Here is a 20,129-nt window from a genome sequence, read left to right as displayed (position 1 = left end):
CGTACCACCACTGATACTGGAAGAGGAGGCCACAGGACATCTGCTTGACACCAGAGGGACATTACCTACAGCAATCTTCTTGAAGTTTTGGGAGCCAGAAGCACAATGGTCAGAGAGATGTGGGTTGTAGGATTGATGGATTGAGCATGAGCTAGACATGAAATGTAATGGATTTTGTGTGTTCACTCACACTACAAATATTTATTTTATCTAGAGAATGTCATATGTGTCATTGACAAAGATGGAAAGTTCCTGAGGAATCCTTATATTAAAATTTTGGCAGGACATCACTGCTGAAATTTCATGCAGTATTACACTTATGCTTGTGAAAAAGCTAACTTTAGTCACCACTGAACTCTTGATTTCAGACTATTTCAAATGTAACCCGTTTATCTTTCGCATAGTTACAGTCTTTCATATTCATCTGAGTGTCTAAATAAAAATGGCCTGCTTTTCTTGGTGCCTAATTTTAGGCATCTATATTTGGAAATCTTGACTTATGTTTCAAAATAAGGCAACTTTGACTATATAATGGAGAGATGTTGGCATTCCTATACTTAGAATTTATGTGGAATGGAAAATAATGTGAATATAGTGAATTTCAGAGTAACAGTAGAACAAAATTAATGCAAATGGTACATTTTCAATTGCGACTAATATTTATACACCTGATTATATTATTACTTTCTTTGGAAATTGTTCTGTCCAGGTGGGCATCAACTTTCTGAAGAGAGAATCTTTTTGGACAATATCTACAATTGAAAAAAATATTGCAATGTGATTTTTCATTATATGTAACCTAATTGTTCTTTTCTTCACTACATGCCACTACTTCCTTTCATACATAATTCCTTTAGCTTCTTCATCTTTCACAATTCATATTTTTGTAGATGATCATTATGTCCTGTAGCCTCTTTAGTCACTGAATAAGTCGGTCCCTTTATCCCATTAATCATTTTTGTTGCTTTTCTCTGAACTTACTCTGTAATACACAGTGACCTTCACTCATCATCTATGAGTCAAAAAATGTGTAAAATGTTATTTATGAATCACTGTAACTACAGAACAGCAATAGGCTCTTGTAATGACAATTGAAATGCCACATTTGATGCAGTTCTACTACAGTCAGCCGCAAGGGAATGAACAAACAAATTATTCACCTCTCTCAAAGATAACATCAACCATTTGTCGCTTTCATTAGACATTGATATTCAAAATACAGCCATAGATTTTTTTTAAAAATTGGACATTAGATCTAATTATTTCTCTGCAATTGAGCAATGAGTTAGAGATTTTTATGTTTAATGGGTCAGAAAGAAAATGTCAAATGTTAGTTATGCAGCCTGGTCAAAATTGCTAAAACTGACTGTTAAAATCCTGAACCTTAATAGAGGTTCAATTTGAATTCTCTGGGAATTACAGTGATGTGGCCAATAGATATGCCTATACATAAATTGTAACTGGAATTGCTAGCATAAGCCTCACTTTCAGCATGTTTTCCATGGCTCAAGAAACTGTATTAATTGTTTGCTTTATTTATAAACATAATTAAACACCCATTGGAAAGTTCACTTTCCCATGAACATTGCCCATTAAGAAACAATGTTAAACATTGAAGCTGGTTGCTTTAAAATTAGACCTAGATGTTGAAAGACATTTGCCAGAGCATGGAATAAATTAGCTTTGGGGCATCCAAGTCAAATTTCAATTTTCTGCACAAGGATGTAGATTAACAAAGAATTCTTCAAAACCACAAGGCAGTTCCAGGAATGCAGTGTGGATGCTTTGCACTGTGCTGATGTTAGAATCTGTCCGTAAAGTCAGATTAACCATTGATTTCTGAATGCCAGGAGATCCACCTTGGATATAGAGCCATCACAGAAGCTCCTAGCCCTGTCACCCACAGATGGGCATAATTGTGAAAAGTTGAAGTGAGTGATGCTTCTCTCTATCCCACCAATCGTTAGCTGTCATTTCAATTAGAGCAGGGCAAGAGCTGGTTTGCCCACCTGATGACAACTTTTGAGATTTTAAAAAATGTGTCCATCCTGAATCGGAACAAAAAGTCAAGATCTCAACAAAACAACAAGAACAAAAAATTGTGAACCAAAAATCTGAAGATTGTATGAGGTTGAGGTTTTGCAGTTTGTTTTGTGTTTTGTTTTTAAACAGGTTGATTGAAATCTGTCATTTAAATATTTTTGAAAAAAATCATTTTAGCACCTCAATGACATGCCTCCAGCCTTGAGAGACTGAGCTCCATACTAAGCAACATCTTCCTCACTAACACAACTGTCTGAACCCAGACAGGGAGGCTTATTCCCAGATGCACTGCAGACATACTCTAATGGACCCTACACCCATGGAAGGAAGCTGATTTCAGACTGGATTCCAAGTCTCCATTTCTAACATGTCCACTCCTGCCCCAATATGTTCAGAAGTGCGAGGTGCAGGTGAATAGACAACAGGCAGCATCCAAAGTATAAAGTTCCTCTGTGACAGGGGAATTCTCTGCTGGCCAGTTACAGCCATTTGCCTGACCCTTTGCACCTCCTAAAGGTGGAAAGGAATCAAATCAGATTACAGAATCCAGCACTAGTATGTTGATTTATGGTTTACTTGGGGTTAATTACTCACAAAGTACCTTCTCAATCCATTGACAAACACTGCATAAAACATCAAGGAGGGTTTAAAAAATCCAATAACCTCTGTAAGTATAGTGGAATTAAGAGCTAAGATTTATATAAGGTATGAAGTGTTGCTGGAGCTGTGTTGGTTCCAGGATATTAGAGAAACAAGGTGGGTGAAATCTGAAATCTATGATGAATCTTTTGAAAAAGATATTCTTAAAATAATTTCACATCAAAAAAGTAACTAAGGTAAGATCCTTGCCCTATTGAAGTCAATGGGACTTCAGTGGAGCTTAGATTTCAGTGGAGAAAGAGAGATGGAGGAAGAGTTGTTGTTGTGCATACTATTGGAAAAATGTCCACGAAGATCTTACTGTAAGTGTAAAAGCTTTATTATTTTATTTTGGAAGGTCCCTCTTGAGGTCCCTTCCAGCCCTAGATTTCAGTGAGTCTATGTGTTAAACAGAAATGCTTGGAGAATGCTTAGAATTCATAGTATTGTGTCCATCAGTTAGCAAAAACTCTGTTACTCACCTGCTGAAGTGAAGAACCAGATTGACAGAGCCAGAAGAGTAGCCAGAAGTCACCTACTACAGGACAGGCCCAACAAAGAAAATAACAGGATGCCACTAGCCATCACCTTCAGCCCCCAACTAAAACCTCTCCAACACTTCATCAAGGATCTACAACCTATCCTGAAGGATGACCCTTCACTCTCACAGATCTTGGGAGACAGGCCAGTCCTTGCCTACAGACAGCCCCCCAACCTGAAGCAAATCCTCACCAGCAACCACACACCACATAACAGAACCAATAACCCAGGAACCTATCCTTGCAACAAAGCCCGTTGCCAACTGTGTCCACATATCTATTCAGGGGACACCATCATAGGGCCTAATTACATCAGCCACACTATCAGAGGCTCATCCACCTGCACATCTACCAACGTGATATTTGTCAGCAATGCCCCTCTGCCATGTACATTGGTCAAACTGGACAGTCTCTACGTAAAAGAATAAATGGACACAAATCAGACATCAAGAATTATAACATTCAAAAACCAGTTGGAGAACACTTCAATCTCTTTGGTCACTCGATTACAGACCTAAAAGTGGCAATTCTTCAACAAAAAAAACTTCAAAAACAGACTCCAACGAGAGACTGCTGAATTGGAATTACTTTGCAAACTGGATACAATTAACTTAGGGTTGAATAAAGACTGGGAGTGGATGGGTCATTACACAAAGTAAAACTATTTCCCCATGTTTATTCCCTCTCCCCACCCCCCCACTGTTCCTCAGATGTTCTTGTCAACTGCTGGAACTGGCCCACCTTAATTATCACTACAAAAGATTTCCTCCCAGTCCCCTGCTCTCCTGCTGGTAATAGCTCACCTTAAGTGGTCACTCTGGTTACAATGTGTATGGTAACACCCATTATTTCATGTTCTCTATGTATATAAATCTCCCCACTGTATTTTCCACTGAATGCATCCGATGAAGTGAGCTGTAGCTCATGAAAGCTTATGTTCAAATAAATCTGTTAGTCTCTAAGGTGCCACAAGTCCTCCTTTTCTTTTTCTGTTATCTTTGTTTATATAGCACTGATAGTTTTGGCAGCATCAGTTCTTGTAATGCTGCTGCCTTACAACTATTGATAAAGTCCTGGCATCTAGACAATCTCCTTCTATGATATTTCACCTTCCGCTACCATGTAAGGATACTCTTTTTTCCTCCCCTTGTTCTACCAGACCCCAGATTTGTTAAACTTTGGCATGTGTTACAGGTCCTGTTTTTTTTAGGGAGGAGTGGGGCAGGGAGATATATGGGAGACAGTGGATTAAGAGTATTAGGGCCTGACAGACGGTTTTGTTTGCATGATATTAGTTTCTGCAGCTTTTATTCTGATGGTAAGCCTTAATTAATGTAACAGTTCCCTCTGCAATTGGATGGGAGGTCTATTATAAACTGGAATAAATATGCAGAGTGGGCATAGGCTGCTCAGTATACATATAATCTAGGCTTTCACAGTTTAAGACCTGATTTCTGTTTTTATTTGAAGTCAAAGGAAAAGTGAGTTTGGTAGTTTCATCCTTGTCTTCAGCCATATCAGAAACCTATCCTTAGTTTAACGTATTTGGCAGTCCAGGCTCAGGAAAGGCTTTGACCTAGGGTCGGGATCCAAAGTCAATGGGCCCAAACTAAGGTAGGTTGATACTAAGGTAGGTTTTTGCATGGAGATTCCTGCGTTAGCTACTGCTATTGTAAATCTACCCGTCCCAATGCATCCATGCACACTTTACACAGAGTCTGTCACCATTCACAATATTTTATTTACAGTAATTTTTTAAAAAATTGAATTTGTTATTCTGAGTATAGAAAAAAAAACAGAATGATGGAGGGAGAAATGGAAAACAGATGTTCATAGTTTCTTCTGCAGAAAACATTTCTATCTCATCAAGCTAATCCTTTACTTTTATGTGATTTAAAAGAACATATACATATTCAAGATGAAGGAAAATGCATTTGAACAACTGAGTGATTTTTTTCATGTTGCATGCACAGTTCAGTTCTAAAGCTATAGGCTTAATAATGTAATAGTTTTTCTCTCTAATCAGTAGTGAGTGAGTTCTTAAATGTTGATTTCACACTAATCTGGAAACTTTTGGGGAGAAAAATCAAAGGGTTTCCAAGACCATTGAAATGTATTCTGTTCTTTTTTCACAGTAGGAGAAAGGCAGTTTTCTAAGGCTAAAGAGCTTGAAAAGATTCCCCCAGAAGCTGATCAAACTTTGTGTAACATTTTTTAAAAATGTTTTTATTACCTCCATTTCTCATTTACGGTTTCCCCTATTAGCTGTGCACTGGAACTAAACCTGTGTTCAATTGTATTCTACCTTTTGGCATTGTAACAACGGGCCACAGTGGTGCTCTGCTTGGGAGCAAGGGCCCCCATTTGCAGGATTGTGGATTTGTACAAAAGGTGTGGCTTTGGATAATTGGTCTCATACTAAAATAATCATCAACATATTAGGGAGAAATTTTCCAGTTAATGTTTTGGAGCTGTGTTTGTTGCCACTTAACCATCAATCCAGCTGTATGTCTTTAAAAACCATCAGTATTTCCACTCATGATGACAAAATGGCACTATCTTTGTTGTGCAGCTAACATTTACCAATTACTAATCCCATTTGAAGGTATTATAGGAAAAAATGTTCACATTTTAGAATGTCTTTAAGTAGCATGAAGAAAATCTAAAGAATGAGAGGGATGTGAATGACTAGAGGCAAGTTAAGAAGTTGTTTCTATCAAAGAACAACTAGATTTGGGAACAGACTCTGAAAGCCTTCTGCATGAAGAGTGACCGGCTGAAGTCAATGGAAGCTCCTTTGCAATTGATTTGACAGAATTCATTGTCAAGCCCTGGATGAGGAATCTAGAGTATTTATCCTGTCAGGAATTGAAACTTTATTTCTTTTCCACGCTCCTAATCTCCCAAACATAAACATTAGTTTTCATAAATGTTTTGTTTAGGCAACAATATGTAGAAAAGATGTAAGGAAAGTCATGTTCAACTTAATCTCATTAATTTATTGAAAAGGCAAATTAGATTAAATGTGCATGATATTTCATACTGTGGTAGAGTATGGTATGAACAAGAGAACAAACTTTATTTGATCTCTGAAGTAAATATAATCAATTTTCATTAGTTCTTTATTTTTACATTCTCTGTGTTTATATTCCACTTACAGAGCAATAGGGGAGCCCTCCTGTAGCTAACTTAATACCTCTAAATTCCCATAAAGTATATTGATAGCTTACTGGATAATGTGCCTGCTGTATATTGTGAAATGGATTTGTTCATATTATGGTCCTGTTGTTCCTTTATTAAACGTCCATTAGGGGTTTTTTTCATCAAAGCAATTATAGACTGATTAATTTTCTTACCACTTCTATAAAGAACCAAACAGAAAAATCAGACTGGTAGAAAATGATGGGAACATTGAGCCTTGGGGTGTCTCTGAGGGATCAGATTGTTGCTTTGGTGGGTGTGCATGAAAACTCTGTGGGCATGGGGGAGGCAGTTACACCTTGTGTAAAATTAATATGGCTAATATAATGTTACGGAGGTTAAACTATGGAAGGAATGTGCATTTTCCCAGAACATGTGCAGTGTATTTTGGAGAAGGGGTAAAAGAAATGCAAACAAAACATGGTACTTAATTAAAATCCTATTAGGTCTCCAAAAGGAGCAACAATAGGTTGTGCTTTCTTTTTAAGATCTCTGTGTGTTTTGGAGCAGGAGATGAAAGTGGAAAATAATCAGAACTCTAGTGGAAGTAAAATGTTTCCCTTTTAAGACAGTTTCTGAGCTGCTAACAGCTTTGGATCCAAAAGCAAGCTAGTAAGCCCCTGTGTAAATGCAAATTACCTAGCTGATGGGCAAAAAGGAGCTGCAAATAATGAATACATCTGGTTAGCAAACAAGCTACTAGAAGTCTCAGATTATGGCCCTCCAGGAAAGGGAGGTGAAAAAACAAGTCAAGCCTGAAAATAAGGGGGACAGGTTAACCTTAAGGGATGTGTGTGGGTGGGAAATGGGAACAGGGAATGGGGGTGGGGAAACTGGAATCAAGTTTTGCTAAAGGGGGAAATGGGAACAGGGAATGGGGGTGGGGAAACTGGAATCATGTTTTGCTAAAGGGGGAAATGGGAATGGAATCAGGGTGGGGAGATTGGAATCATGTTTTGCTAAAGGGGGAAATGGGAACGGAATGGGGGTGGGGAAATTGGAATCATGTTTGGCTAAGGGCAGGAATGGGAACAGGGACACAGGTAAGGCTCTGTGGTGTCAGAGCTGGGAAGGGGGGCACTAAGGAAGGAAACTGGAATCATGCTGGAAGTTCACCCCAATAAACATCAAATTGTTTGCACCTTTGCACTTCAGGTATTGTTGCTCTCTGTTCATGCGAGACGGTCCAGGGAAGTAAGTGGGTGAAGGAATAAGCCCCCTAACAGAAAACATAAGAAATTAAGGAGGGAACATAACAAAGGGAAAAGAAAGAGGAGGAAAGGGGGAGACAGAGAGAAAGAGAAGTAACTATTATGATATGTTATAGAAAAAGAGATTGAGGGGAAAAAGAAAATGTGGAAAGAAGAAAGGGAAGCAAAAGAATAACAAACACTAAGCTATTTTTAAAAATTGATTTTTAGAAAGCTCACTGCTAAAATATTACAATAAGTTAGAAAGTAACACACTTGGTTTTAGTGGGGGCAAAAGTGGCTTTTTGTAGAAAAATAGTTTACTTGCTTCTGCAATAGTTTCCTCACTCTCAAGTAGTGGAACTATTCTGAGCCACAGATGACTTTGGTTATCAGAGTAGCTGCTTCCGGTGGCAGAGTTGAGTGTTTCTGCTGAGAGGAATTTTCACATTACCTTGTGGGTCATTTTGGACAGAGTTGCTATCCTGAGAGGTTTTCTACTCCCAATAGGCTGCAGCTGGAATTCTTCTTTCCTCTTGCTCCCACAGCATGAACAGGTTCTGCTTAGGATTCAAGACTGTATGACCTGAGGGGATGTCCCACAAGGCTTTGGGAGGACGATAGATGTCACACTCACACCCGATGGTCATATCCATTACCTAAGTTTGGGACAGCACTTACGCATTCAGGTCCAAACATGCTTAACTTTAGGCTCATGTTGTCATGAATAAGGATGTTTTCCTGAACAAGCAACAATCCCCAACCCATAGAGTAACCTCTGTGGATCCAGTCACAGGGGGAGCCCATACTGTGGAGGCAGTTGCCAAACCAGAGCCATAAACTCATACCAATTGCATGGCTGGGGAAAGATCTCTACACCAAGGATCCTCTATGTGCATGGATCTAAAAGGTGTGATTTGAATTGGAAGCAAACAATGTAATATTGTTTCAAAAGGAAAAACAAATAAGCTAGGTTATCCTAGGATATTGCAGAATGAAAACAATCTGCTGCAAATATTTTGCATTTATTTTCATCTGGGAAAGCTATGATAAGCATGAACCCCAGCTACAATAAATGGATACTAATTGTATTGTCAGTAGGAATAGAGATTCTCATTATTTAGATAAATGCACTTCTGTGTTGTATGTGTAATTCAATGATGTCGTGAACCTAAAACGATGAAAAGGTGGAACCCCTTCAAAACAGTAAAAGTATCATAAAACACATACAGCACTTCTACCTGAGGAGTCTACTAATGGCTTCTAGATGAAATGGGAACAAATTGGCTATGCAAAATCTGGGTTAAAAGTCTAGAAATTCATAAACTTGCAAATGAGGACAGCACTGTGAATTAATAGAGAAAAATGAACAGCCTATTCTAATTATTACCTCTCTATTCTAATCCTTTCTGGCTGCTTCATTTTAATCACTCCACATTTTAAAAATGTATCTTTTGATCATCTAAGTAATGCTTTTGCCCTCTGATTAGTTCTTTCTTCTCCACCTCCTTTGCATGTAATCTGAGCATTTCAACAACTAGGACCCTATTTTTTTTTAATTCATGTATTACCTTGTTACCCCCCCCGCATTTCTTTCTCTGTATTAGCTCTTCATTTTCTCCCTTCTCCAGCTAACACTTCTTCTATTTCTTCCCTAACTGGAGGCAAGCCTCATAGTCAAAATGTCACCTCTAATCTGCTTTTTCTGTCTCTTGCTCTTATTTGATTAGTCAACTTATTTTTATTTTGCAGTCTATATACTGACAAAGCACAAATGTTTTTAGTTTCAGCCTTACCACCTTCAAATCTGAACACTGCTGAAATACTGCTAGTACAATGTAGAATCATGAACAAAGCAGAAATGCAGTGAAATAAGACTGTTTCTTCCATAAGACAGGCTGTGCATAATAATCCTTTTCTATATGGTGTATACATCTAACATCATAACCCATCTCCCGAGTTCAATCGGTAATGCTAAGATTTAAGGATAGAAGTAGAGGTATCTCCGGATACGTCTTCAAAGCAATTAAACACCTGCAGCTTCCCTTGGTCAACTAATTCAGGCTCAAGAGGCTCCGGGTGTGGGGCTGTAAAACTGCTGTGTAGACGTTTGGGCTAGGACTGGAACCCAAACTCTGGGACCCTGAGAGGGGAGAGGGTCCCAGAGCCCAGGCTCCACCCTGAGCCAAACATCTACATAGCAATTTTTAGCCCTTCAGTTCAAACCCCACAAACATGAGTCAGCTGATCTAGGCCAGTTCTGGCCTTGCCATGGATCTTTTAGTCCAGTGTAGATGTATCCAATGTTACCAATTGCCCATGTTAAGATGAAACAGTGCCCTTAAATAGCTGCCTTTATTGGCCATCTGCACGTAAAAGGAACAAGAAAGGCAATCCTTCAAGCAGGGGAGGTAGGATGACTAGGCCCAATGGAAATGCCACAGAACGGCCTTAACAAAGGCACCCGCATAGCTTTGCCAGCACAACCTGAGGCTGCTTCTAGTAGAGGGCCATAGTGATCCCCTTCGCGTGCACAAAGCAGTCTACTTTTCATAGCATGATTAAGGAAAAAGCAGGCCATCAGGGACTGTAGGAGCCCCTTTTGGTGAAGGGAAAAGTGGCTGCTACTTCTGATTATTATTAATTTGTATTACAGAAGTAGCCAGAGGCCCTCGTCAGGGTAAGAGGGACCTATTGTGCTGGATGCTGTACAAACATAAAATAGAATGCAGTCCTTTCCCCCAAAGAATTTATAATCTGAATCATCAAACAGTTTCAGTCCCCTTCCCCCTTCCTCTGCAGATAAGAAAAGAATGGAGGCAGTCAACACTTCATAGGCCCATAATCCCTTTCATGGGCATGATATCCCAGTATGATCCCAGCAAATTCTCTTGCATCAAGATAACGTGTTACCCCTCGGAGATTTAATTCAATATTAGTATGTACACTAATGCTGTTTTCCTGTAAATGGCAAACAGCAGAGCATTGCTGAGTCTGTTTACCTTGCTGTGGAGCATCTTACAGTTTTTCTTAACAATAAAGAGAGAATAGTCATTTATCTTATTTATCTGGTTATTGAGGAGAACTAGGTAGTGAATGGTGTATTTAATGTTCTGCTGAGGCTTATTTTAACTGTATGAAAACAGGCTTACAATTTTCTGAAAATTTGGGGCCTTCCTCATTATTGATATTTTAGAATGTAGCAGAGACATACGCATTTGTATTTTACATCGCAGTTTAAAAACTTCTGAGAAACTTTTTGATATGTGTAAAATCAGTATAAAATACTTGATACCAAATATTAAAATATGAATCCTGGCCAGTCCCTAGCAGTTCTGTATTTATAGTTACTCTGGCAGCACATGGTGCAATAGACAGGAAAGGAGAGAGGGCAGCAAGAAAGAAACGATCTTGGAGCAGCTCTCATGGTCCTCTAAGCTAGTGACTTGTTGCATACAGGACACATCAAGTACTTGATGTCCTCTTAATGCAGTCCAACCCAGTCACATAGTTCTTTGCAAAGACATGTGAGTGACTTTGGATGCTGCATGAAGTTACTCAAAATTGTGGGTGCTGCTGGAGCTGCTGCTATTTGGCAGGGTGAAGATTGGGTGGCCTATTAGATTTGCTGGGTCCTGTTAGGATAAGAGGTAAGTGCATTATACTTTTAAGGTACTTTATTTGGTCTTTTTTCTCCTGCCACAGCATTGCGAGTAAGCTGAGTTCTGGTTTCTGTTGCCCAAAGTTTCAGTTTCCCCTACTGTAAAATATCTAACAAGAAATTATTTGTAACACACAATAAAAGAACAAAAAGGAGGTGGAAAGAAACTATGAAAATATTTGAAACTCAAACATGTATATCTTAATTTTTTATAAATTTCCTTATTCTTTCATTAATTGTACGGCGTCTTTCTAAAGGAAAAACCTCTTTTTTACATTCCCTTAAATGCCATCAAATGTTCTTTTGGGTGTTTGTGTGTGTGTGTGGGTGAGTCCGTTTTTGATAGTCACTTCTAGCTCCCAGGGTCTGTTGTTAAAGGTTGATTCTGTTTCCTTTTTAAGACCAAATAAGGAAAACACACAAAAAGTTGAGGGGTGAGGGGAGAGAAAAGACAAAGAAAATGCAGCTTCTCTCGTGCAGTTTTGTTTCTGGAAAAGCACAGGCACAGAACAGGATATTGCTCTTAGCTTGTCAAATTTGCAACATCAGTGGTCCAGTGTCAGATTTGTCTGGACTGGTTAAGCCAGGCTTTTATAAGACAAAAAGTGAATAGAAAAAGAAGATAGGTAGGAGGAATAAATTGGTGATGGAAATTGACATAGCAGGTAGGGAATAGCAAGAAACGTAACTTTGCATCTCAAAAGTTGCTCAGATATTGCTGTGGAGATGGTATTGGTGTTTGGTTTCCTTTCCCCATGCTCTTCCTTCATCTGACCAGGACACCTTTCAAGATCAAAGAGAAAGAAGGCCCAATGATATGTTGGCAAATACTTGGATCTCAGAACAAACAGCTAGACATTCTGGTCTGTAGTTAAAACAGTGTCATAATATAATCTTCCCCAAAGTCTTCTGGGGATTCGGGAGGTTGTTGGAGCTACTGGCTGACGAGACTGAGTTTGGAAGATCAGTCATGGGAATAGAGGTCTGTACTGACTTTGCGTCTGATCATCAGCAAGCCTTTTAACATCTCTGCACCTCAATTTCCCCATTTCTAAACCAGAAGAAATGAGACCCATCTTCTGTCAGATATGTGTGAAATATGTGTGAGATATGTGTGAAACATACAAAATATGGTATGATGATTTACGTCCCAATGCAAACAGACAAAATAATAAGCTGTTTAATACAATAAAAGAAAAAAGAAGGGGAAAAGTTAAATGATCAGACCTGGTAAAAAGTCTGGGTCACACTCACCCCTCCTTCAGCCCATTTAAAAGGGTTAGAATAATATAAAGGGGACCTAAAATCCCCACATTCAGTCTGGAAGGATTCCTCAGTGCAAGAACAGCAGAAAGCAGTCATAAGGACCCTCCCAAGGACTTAAGCTCAAGCCCTGGCATAGGGGACAAGTGATGGTATGCCACGTGTGGGATGGCAGGGATATATATTAGGAGAAGGGCTACAGCACACAGTGCTGCAGTGATTCCGGTCATAGGGTAGCCTAGGGAGGCTGCTGTAACTTAGACAGGTCCCCAGGGTTGCATAAATTATACCAGGGGCCTCTCTAACCCTGGAACAGCCCTCAGTTGGGGGGGGGTGGGGTACAAAGTTATTTTATAGGTACTGTTAGAGGCACAGGACAGAATGTCACCCTATATCTCTTTTGCACTGACTTATGTGAAGACTGCAGTTGAAGCAAAAGAAATCTGCCCCAATGAAGAAATAGAACTGCTACAGGGTTAAACTTACAGCCAAGCTATGCGTTTAAGATGTCCCAATTACCAAGCTAAATATGTACACTATCAATTTTGAGTTTGTTGCAAGAAAACATGCAAAACTCTCAGGCTTCCTCTGATAAATGAACTGATCTATATAACTCTCTGGCATTATTATTCATAGGACAGCTCTGGAGAAAATGCATTACTTGCTTTAAAGAAAAGAAAAGAAAAGATATCCATGTAGCAGTCAGCTGTGGTGTAAAGCAAAATCCCCTTTATTTTTTTCCCTGAAATATAATATTACATGAGATTTATGAAATTATAATCACTCAGAAGAAATATTCATCTTGAAACATCCAAGCTTCTTTTTTCTGCTGCGGTTGAAGAAAGACTAATGTTTTAACTGCAAAGAAATAATCCATCTATAATTCATTCTTGCACTGAATTTCTGTGCTTTTGCCGTTATTCTTACTCAAACGTGGAGATAATTAGAGATGGGCCAAATTGTTCAAAAATAATTTGAATGCAGATTAACAAAGAGGATGCAGGTAAAGTCATTTTTTTTAATTTTTAATTTGACATATCATGTCACATTAGGAGGTGACGAAATATAATGCACTTTTTTTCCCTTCCCTCTTCAGATCAAGCAGTTACAGTTAATTCAGAGAGAGGCTGAAGTGACCTGAATTACTGTGTTCAAAACAATCTCCAATCCAATGATTCTGCTTACCTGCTCTCTTTCTTGGCATGTACAAAATGAAAGGGGAAGACAGTATATCAACTGGTTTTCTTTGGAATCCAATTACACCCTTTTATTTAAATCAGATATGGGCCATTACAGGAATGACCAATAATATTAATAAATTATGCTAAATTAAGTCCTGGTATAAATAAGTACAACTATAAGCTCAGCAGAAGCCATTTACACCAAGGCAGTATTTTGCCCCTTAATTTTGTGTAATTATTTTGATTTCAAATAATCCCAAAGTGATTTGCAAACCAAACTAATAGGAATAGCATCGACTTGAAACATGCCAATGATTTTGGCAGTGTAGGAGAGGATTTGAAGACTAACACTATCCAACTGAAACAGGAAAGGAAATTAAATTACCCAGTCAGTTTGGGAATTTAGGCAGGACAATGGAATTAACAACCCTACACAAGGAAAAAGTACCACAAGATCTTTAATTATTGAAACTGGTCTGAACGCTAGTTTTTCACCTGCTAGAAAGGTAGCAGCTCCAGAGGCAAAGTGGCTAGTCCTAATACCCAGATGAGAGTGTTGGTTCGTTCCTGACTCAGAAGAAAGAGTGCCACTTATTGAAACCCAAATGCATCTTCCATGGATTTATTATTAACTTCAACCTGTGGTCACACAAAGAAAGAAGAAAATGAAAATGTCTAATCTGTCCTTAAAATAATTTTTGTCTAATAAGGGGCAAGAAATACTGCCATGCACTAATATTAATTGTATGTTTATTATAGCATGGAAGCACTACCTGGAAGTTCATTTTGTTTGAATGCCTTAATTGTGCATTTCCCTACATTCATATATTTGAATTTCTTCTAAATTTAACATGAAATCTGAATTTTCTATGTTTGTAATGCTTGTGATTTTTGCTTGTTTGAGATAACTGCAGTATAGCCCTGTAATATTTTTAACTTTAAATTACTTATATGTACTCAGTCTTCACTCCAATTTATCATACCTTTGTCTGGGAAGAATTAAACAGCTTAGTTTCCTGGCAGTATCTGCGATATGTATATATTTGCTTGGAACAAAAGGAAAAGTATGCCTGATGTTAAAATAAAAATTGTCTGACTCGTACTTGGAGATATGGCTTATCCTCACACACAGACAGCCTCCATATTGCTGCCTAGAATGTTGTCAGTGTCAGCTTGTCAGATGCCTTGAGCAGTGTCAGGCTGGGTTATCTGCTGTGTACTTGCTGTTCGTAACCAAAGGCCTTGGGATATCTGTTTTAATAATGTAGGCAGTGGGCTCAGAAGTGAAAATCTGTGGCATCAAGAATTAAAGCTGCCTTCTAACATTGAACATGGTTAATTTTGTCTAAACTTCTCAGGATTTTTCCCTGTTTTGGCTTTAAATAGTGTAATAGAAATAACAGTGGAGTGGATTAATTCATATCAAATGTTTGAATTAGAGCAAAGGAATTTGAAAGCCTACAATTACACTGGATGTTTTGTACTGACTTGCCTCTGGATACCTTTTGATATTGTTACACTTGTTTAATTAATAATATGGATAAATATCTATATGTTTGACTAATGGTAACTGTGAGAGATTCTTTGTTGCCAGATTTGACTGACTTAGCCCATGGAGTAGCAGATAGGAATTCATGGCGTATGTATTGAAAGAACGATTGTTGCCCACAAATGACTTGCTTTAGAAATTTACTTTTACTGAAATTATAACTGCTGGGATACATTAATATTACAGCACACTGGGACATCTTTGATGCACTGGTGAACTTAAAGTGCTAATTCTTCCCTTTTATTCACACTAAAGCCAACTTTACTTTAAACCCAGCTGGCCATATTCTCAGCTGGCTTTAATTGGCATACTGAAATCATTTTACACCACCTGAGGATCTGGACCATTACTTTTATTGTTTTATATTTTCTTAAAGAATGTCAATATTTTTACTTCCATATTAGCGGTCTTTGGGGGGAAATAGAGAACAATTTTGACTCACATTTTATGAAAATGTTCCTATCAAAAGTTGGCTTCATTGGTAAATTTCTTGCTGCCCCCTTTCTTGGGTGTATTGAGGGACACATTCTAGGCTAAATTTCATTCTGTGTTGCCCTGAACAGAATTTTAGTCTAACCTGCTCTCCTACATCTACAACACATCTTTCTTGCTCTGCCTTTGGCACTTCTGTTGCTTCAGACTTTAGCTCTATGTTTTAGGCATTATCTTCAGTATTATTTCAACTCTTTGAGATCACAATTGTTGTTTTTCACTGTATTGATTCAGGCAACTTCAATTAAACATGTTTACTTCATGCAAGAACACCCTCAAGGAAATCCTGTCAAGGAGTAAATTGTCTCTTTCCAACTGTCTCTAATGAGAATATCAGCTCCTCTGGCTTATTGGAAGTGGTGTGGGGTGGTTGTTGTGGATTTTTAAAGATATTTTCAGTTTAACCATTCTTGATTTTGTGTGTTTTTACTATAGGGCTTTTGAGTTAACCCTTATTGCCAAACCCATTAATTTTGCCTATTATTCTTTTTTAGCTTGGTGGAGTTTCAACACTACACTAATTATTGCCTTTCAAGGATGGGCAGACAAAAGGAACATTTCTGCACACACTTAATAATTATACCTATGAAACAACTGAGAATAATCAATTTGTGTGCACAAAAGATACATAGTGAATGCAGTTGGTGTGTGTATTACATGAAATTACAAAAGCACCTGCAGTAAGACAAACTTGCTAAATAATCTACAGAAAGACGTTGCTGATGTTCTCAGTGAAATGCAGAGATATGAACTGATTCTACCAAATTATGGACCCACATAAATCTTGTGGGGCTCAAAAGCTTTTGAGATTCTTCTGCTCAGGTTCCTGCTGGATGACCTTGGGCAAGTCCCTTCAACTCTATGCTTCTGTTCCCCCACGCACTTTGTCCATTTTGTCTATTTAGACTCTAAGCTCTTCAGAGCACAATCTGTCTTAATGATGTTTGTACAGGGCCTAGCACAACAGAGCTTTGATTTCAGTTGGAGTCCTATGCAAATAATATAGTCATAATAATGTTCTGTTTAGGGCAGACAAACATGCCAGTTCTGAGGTGCTGCCTACTGGGACAAATCTAGGGAACAGGGAAACTCCCATTCAGGTTAATACTGCCTCTTCTGCATTTTGAAAAGCCAATTCTTCTTTTTACTCCATTAAAAACGTATAGAATCATAGAAATGTAGAACTGGAAGGGACTTCGATAGGTCGTCTAGTCCAGTCCCCTGCACTGAAGCAGAAGTAAGCTTTAGCTAGACCATTCCTGATAGGTGTTTGTCTAGCCTGTTCTTTAAAACCTCCACTGATAGGGATATCCACAAACTCCCTAGGTAATTTGTTCCAGTACTTAGCTACTATTATGATTAGGAAGCTTTTCCTGGTGTCTAACCAAAATTTTCCTTGCTGCAATTTAAGCTCATTACTTCTTGTCCTGTCCTAAGTGGTTAAGAAGAACAACGTCTCACTGTCCTCTTTCTGCCAACCTTTTACAAACTTGGACTGTTACCGTATTCTCCATCAGTCTTTTCTTCTCCAGTCTAAACAAACTCAATTTTTTCACTCTTTCCTCACAGGTCATATTTTTTAGACCTTTAATAGTTTTTGTTGCTCTCCTCTGGACTTTCTCCAATTTGTCCACATATTTCCCAAAGTGTGGTGCCCAGAACAGGATACAATACTCCAGTTTAGTGTGAGTAGAGCGGAAGAATTAGTTCTTGTCTCTTGCTTACACCACTCTTGCTAATACATCCCAGAATGATATTCACATTTTTTGCAACAGTACTACACCGTGAACTTATATTTAGTTTGTGATCTGTTATAACCCCCAGACACGTTTGTACAGTATTCCTTCCTAGGAAGTCACTTCCTGTTCTGTATTTGTGCAATTGTTTATTCTTTCCTGAGTGTAGTACTTTGCATTTATCCTTATTCAATTTCATCTTGCTTATTTCAGACTGTTTCTCCAGTTTGTCAAAATCATTTTGAATTCTAATCTTATCCACCAAAGTGCTTGCAATACCTCCCAGCCTGGTATCGTCTGAAAAAATTATGAAATACACCCTAGAATACTCGGGGAACAGGCTGAAAAGATTTCTGAGCCGTTAGCAATTATCTTTCAGAATTCGTGGAAGATGGGAATGATACCAGAGGACTAGAAAAGGGCAAATATAGAACTATCTATAAAAGGGGGAATAAGGACAATGCAGGGAAATAGAGACCAATCAGCTTAACTTTGGTACCCAGAAAGATAATGGAGCTAATAAAAAAAAAACAATTAATTTGTTGATTGGTTGAATCAAACAATTTAGAAGAAAATAAAGTGATATGTAAGAGTCAACATGGATTTGTCAAGAGCAAATCACGTCAAACCAATTTAATATCCTTCTCTGACAGGGTAGCAAGCCTGTGGATGAGATGAAGTAGTAGATGTGCTATATCTCAATTTAGTAAGGTTTTTGATACTATCTGACATGATCTTTTCATAAACAAACGAGAGAAATATAGCCTAGACCAGTGGTAATCAACATATTACACATTGTGGGCCACATATGCAGCCCACAATGTGTAACCTGAGCTGCAGGGGCCGGGAAGCAGGGAAGTGGACCCTGACCTTGGAATCCACAGCTGGCTGCCCCGACCCCAGAACCCTTGCCACTCAGGGCAGGCTGGCTATTTGCCCCTGTACCCCACTGTGCGGCTGCCCCAGATCTTGCGGGGCCAGGCAGCTACCCCAGACCATGTGGGACAGACCAGCTGCCCCACACCTGGGGGCCTTGCATCCCAGGACACTGTGGGGCCAGCCATCTGCCCCGACCCTGGGACCCCTGCCGGGTGGGGCAGGCTGGGTTGGGCCAGCTGCCGACCAGGGTCCCCCACCGTGTGGCTGCCCTGGACCACAAACCCTGCGGGGCTAGCTGGCTGCCCCAACCCCAGTACCCCCGCCACTCAGGGTAGACTGGCTGCCCGCCCCCGTCCCCTGCCGTGTGGCTGCTCCACACCCCGGAGCTCTTGGGGCCAGCCAGCTGCCCTGGACTCTGGAGCTCAAGGGGTGGAGTGGCTGCTTCAGATCTTGGAACTGGGTGGCTACCCCAGACCCCGAAACTCACAACCCCCTGGGGGTCAGCGGGGAGCCCTGGACCTCCAACCCCACAGGGCCAGCCAGAAGCCTGTCCCCCTGCACTAGGCAGCGGGGCATCCTGGACCCCTCCCCCCAAGCACCTGCCTCAGACCCAGAGCTCATGGGGCCAGCCAGCTGCCCTGGACCTCAGAGCTTGTAGGGTGGGCTGCTGCCCCAGACCTTGAAGCCGGGTGGCTACCCTGGAGCTCACAACCCCGCAAGGGCCAGTGGGGATCCCTGGACCTCCAACCCCTCAGGGCTGGCCAGGAGCCCAACCCCCTCCCATACTAGGCATTGGGGCAGCCTGGACCCTTCCCTCTGAGCCGCTGTCCCAGACCCCAGAGCTCATGATGCTGGACGGCTCCCCTGAACTCTGGGTAGCAGCCATCTGTACCCATGAGCTCCAGGGTCCAGAGCAGCCAGTTGGCCCCACAGGGTCCCGGGCAGCTGCAGGGTGAGGGATGGGGGGGCAGCTGCCTCCCCCACAAAGCGGCAGAGGTCGAGTGGGAACAGCCGCCTGGCCTTGCAGGGTCTGGGATAGCCACCTGGTCCCGTGAGTTTGGGGCAGCTGCCCGGGAGGAGGGGTCCAGGGGTCCATTTCTAATTTCTCCTGAATGATGTTGGTGGCATATGTTCAAACCCACATAGCTCTGATTAGGCTGAACTGGTCAAGCAGACCTATCTTAAACAAAGGAAATTGTGTTTACCTCAATTTACATATAAGTAATAGACAAGGTCCTTGAAATAGCAAGAGGGAGATGAGGCAACTCTGCATTTTAGCAAACAACATCATGACACCTATCTCACAACAGACCCCATGTTTCCATCCTCACAACTAGAAGGGGTTTTATCTTGAGGTAACCCTCAGGAAAATTCATTTAAAAGGGAGACTGACCTATAAAAGTGTCGAAAGCACCCCCAAATTCTCTCTCCATCTCTCCCACCTAAGAAGACAAAAGAAACATCCTTTGGGCTTTGGGAGCAGATCCTGGCCTGAGAATTTGGTCAATAATGTTACTGGGACCCTTCGGTGAGAATTTCACCTTGAATTAAGACTAGTTTGTTAAGTTTAGAAAATGTTTTATCTTTATTTCTCTTGTATCCATTTCTGATTTTAAACCCTTCTAACTCTAAACCTTTGTACTCACTTAAAACCAGTCTCTTGGTAGTTAAATAAACTTGTTTTATTCTTTTATTAATACTGATCCAGTATTCTCTTTCAATTGAATTGTTTAGATAACTCAATTTAAGGTACAGA

This window comes from Eretmochelys imbricata, chromosome 3 (genome assembly GCF_965152235.1).
Source record: "Eretmochelys imbricata isolate rEreImb1 chromosome 3, rEreImb1.hap1, whole genome shotgun sequence".
In the NCBI taxonomy this organism is placed as follows: Eukaryota; Metazoa; Chordata; order Testudines; family Cheloniidae; genus Eretmochelys; species Eretmochelys imbricata.
This window is presented reverse-complemented; position numbering follows the sequence as displayed.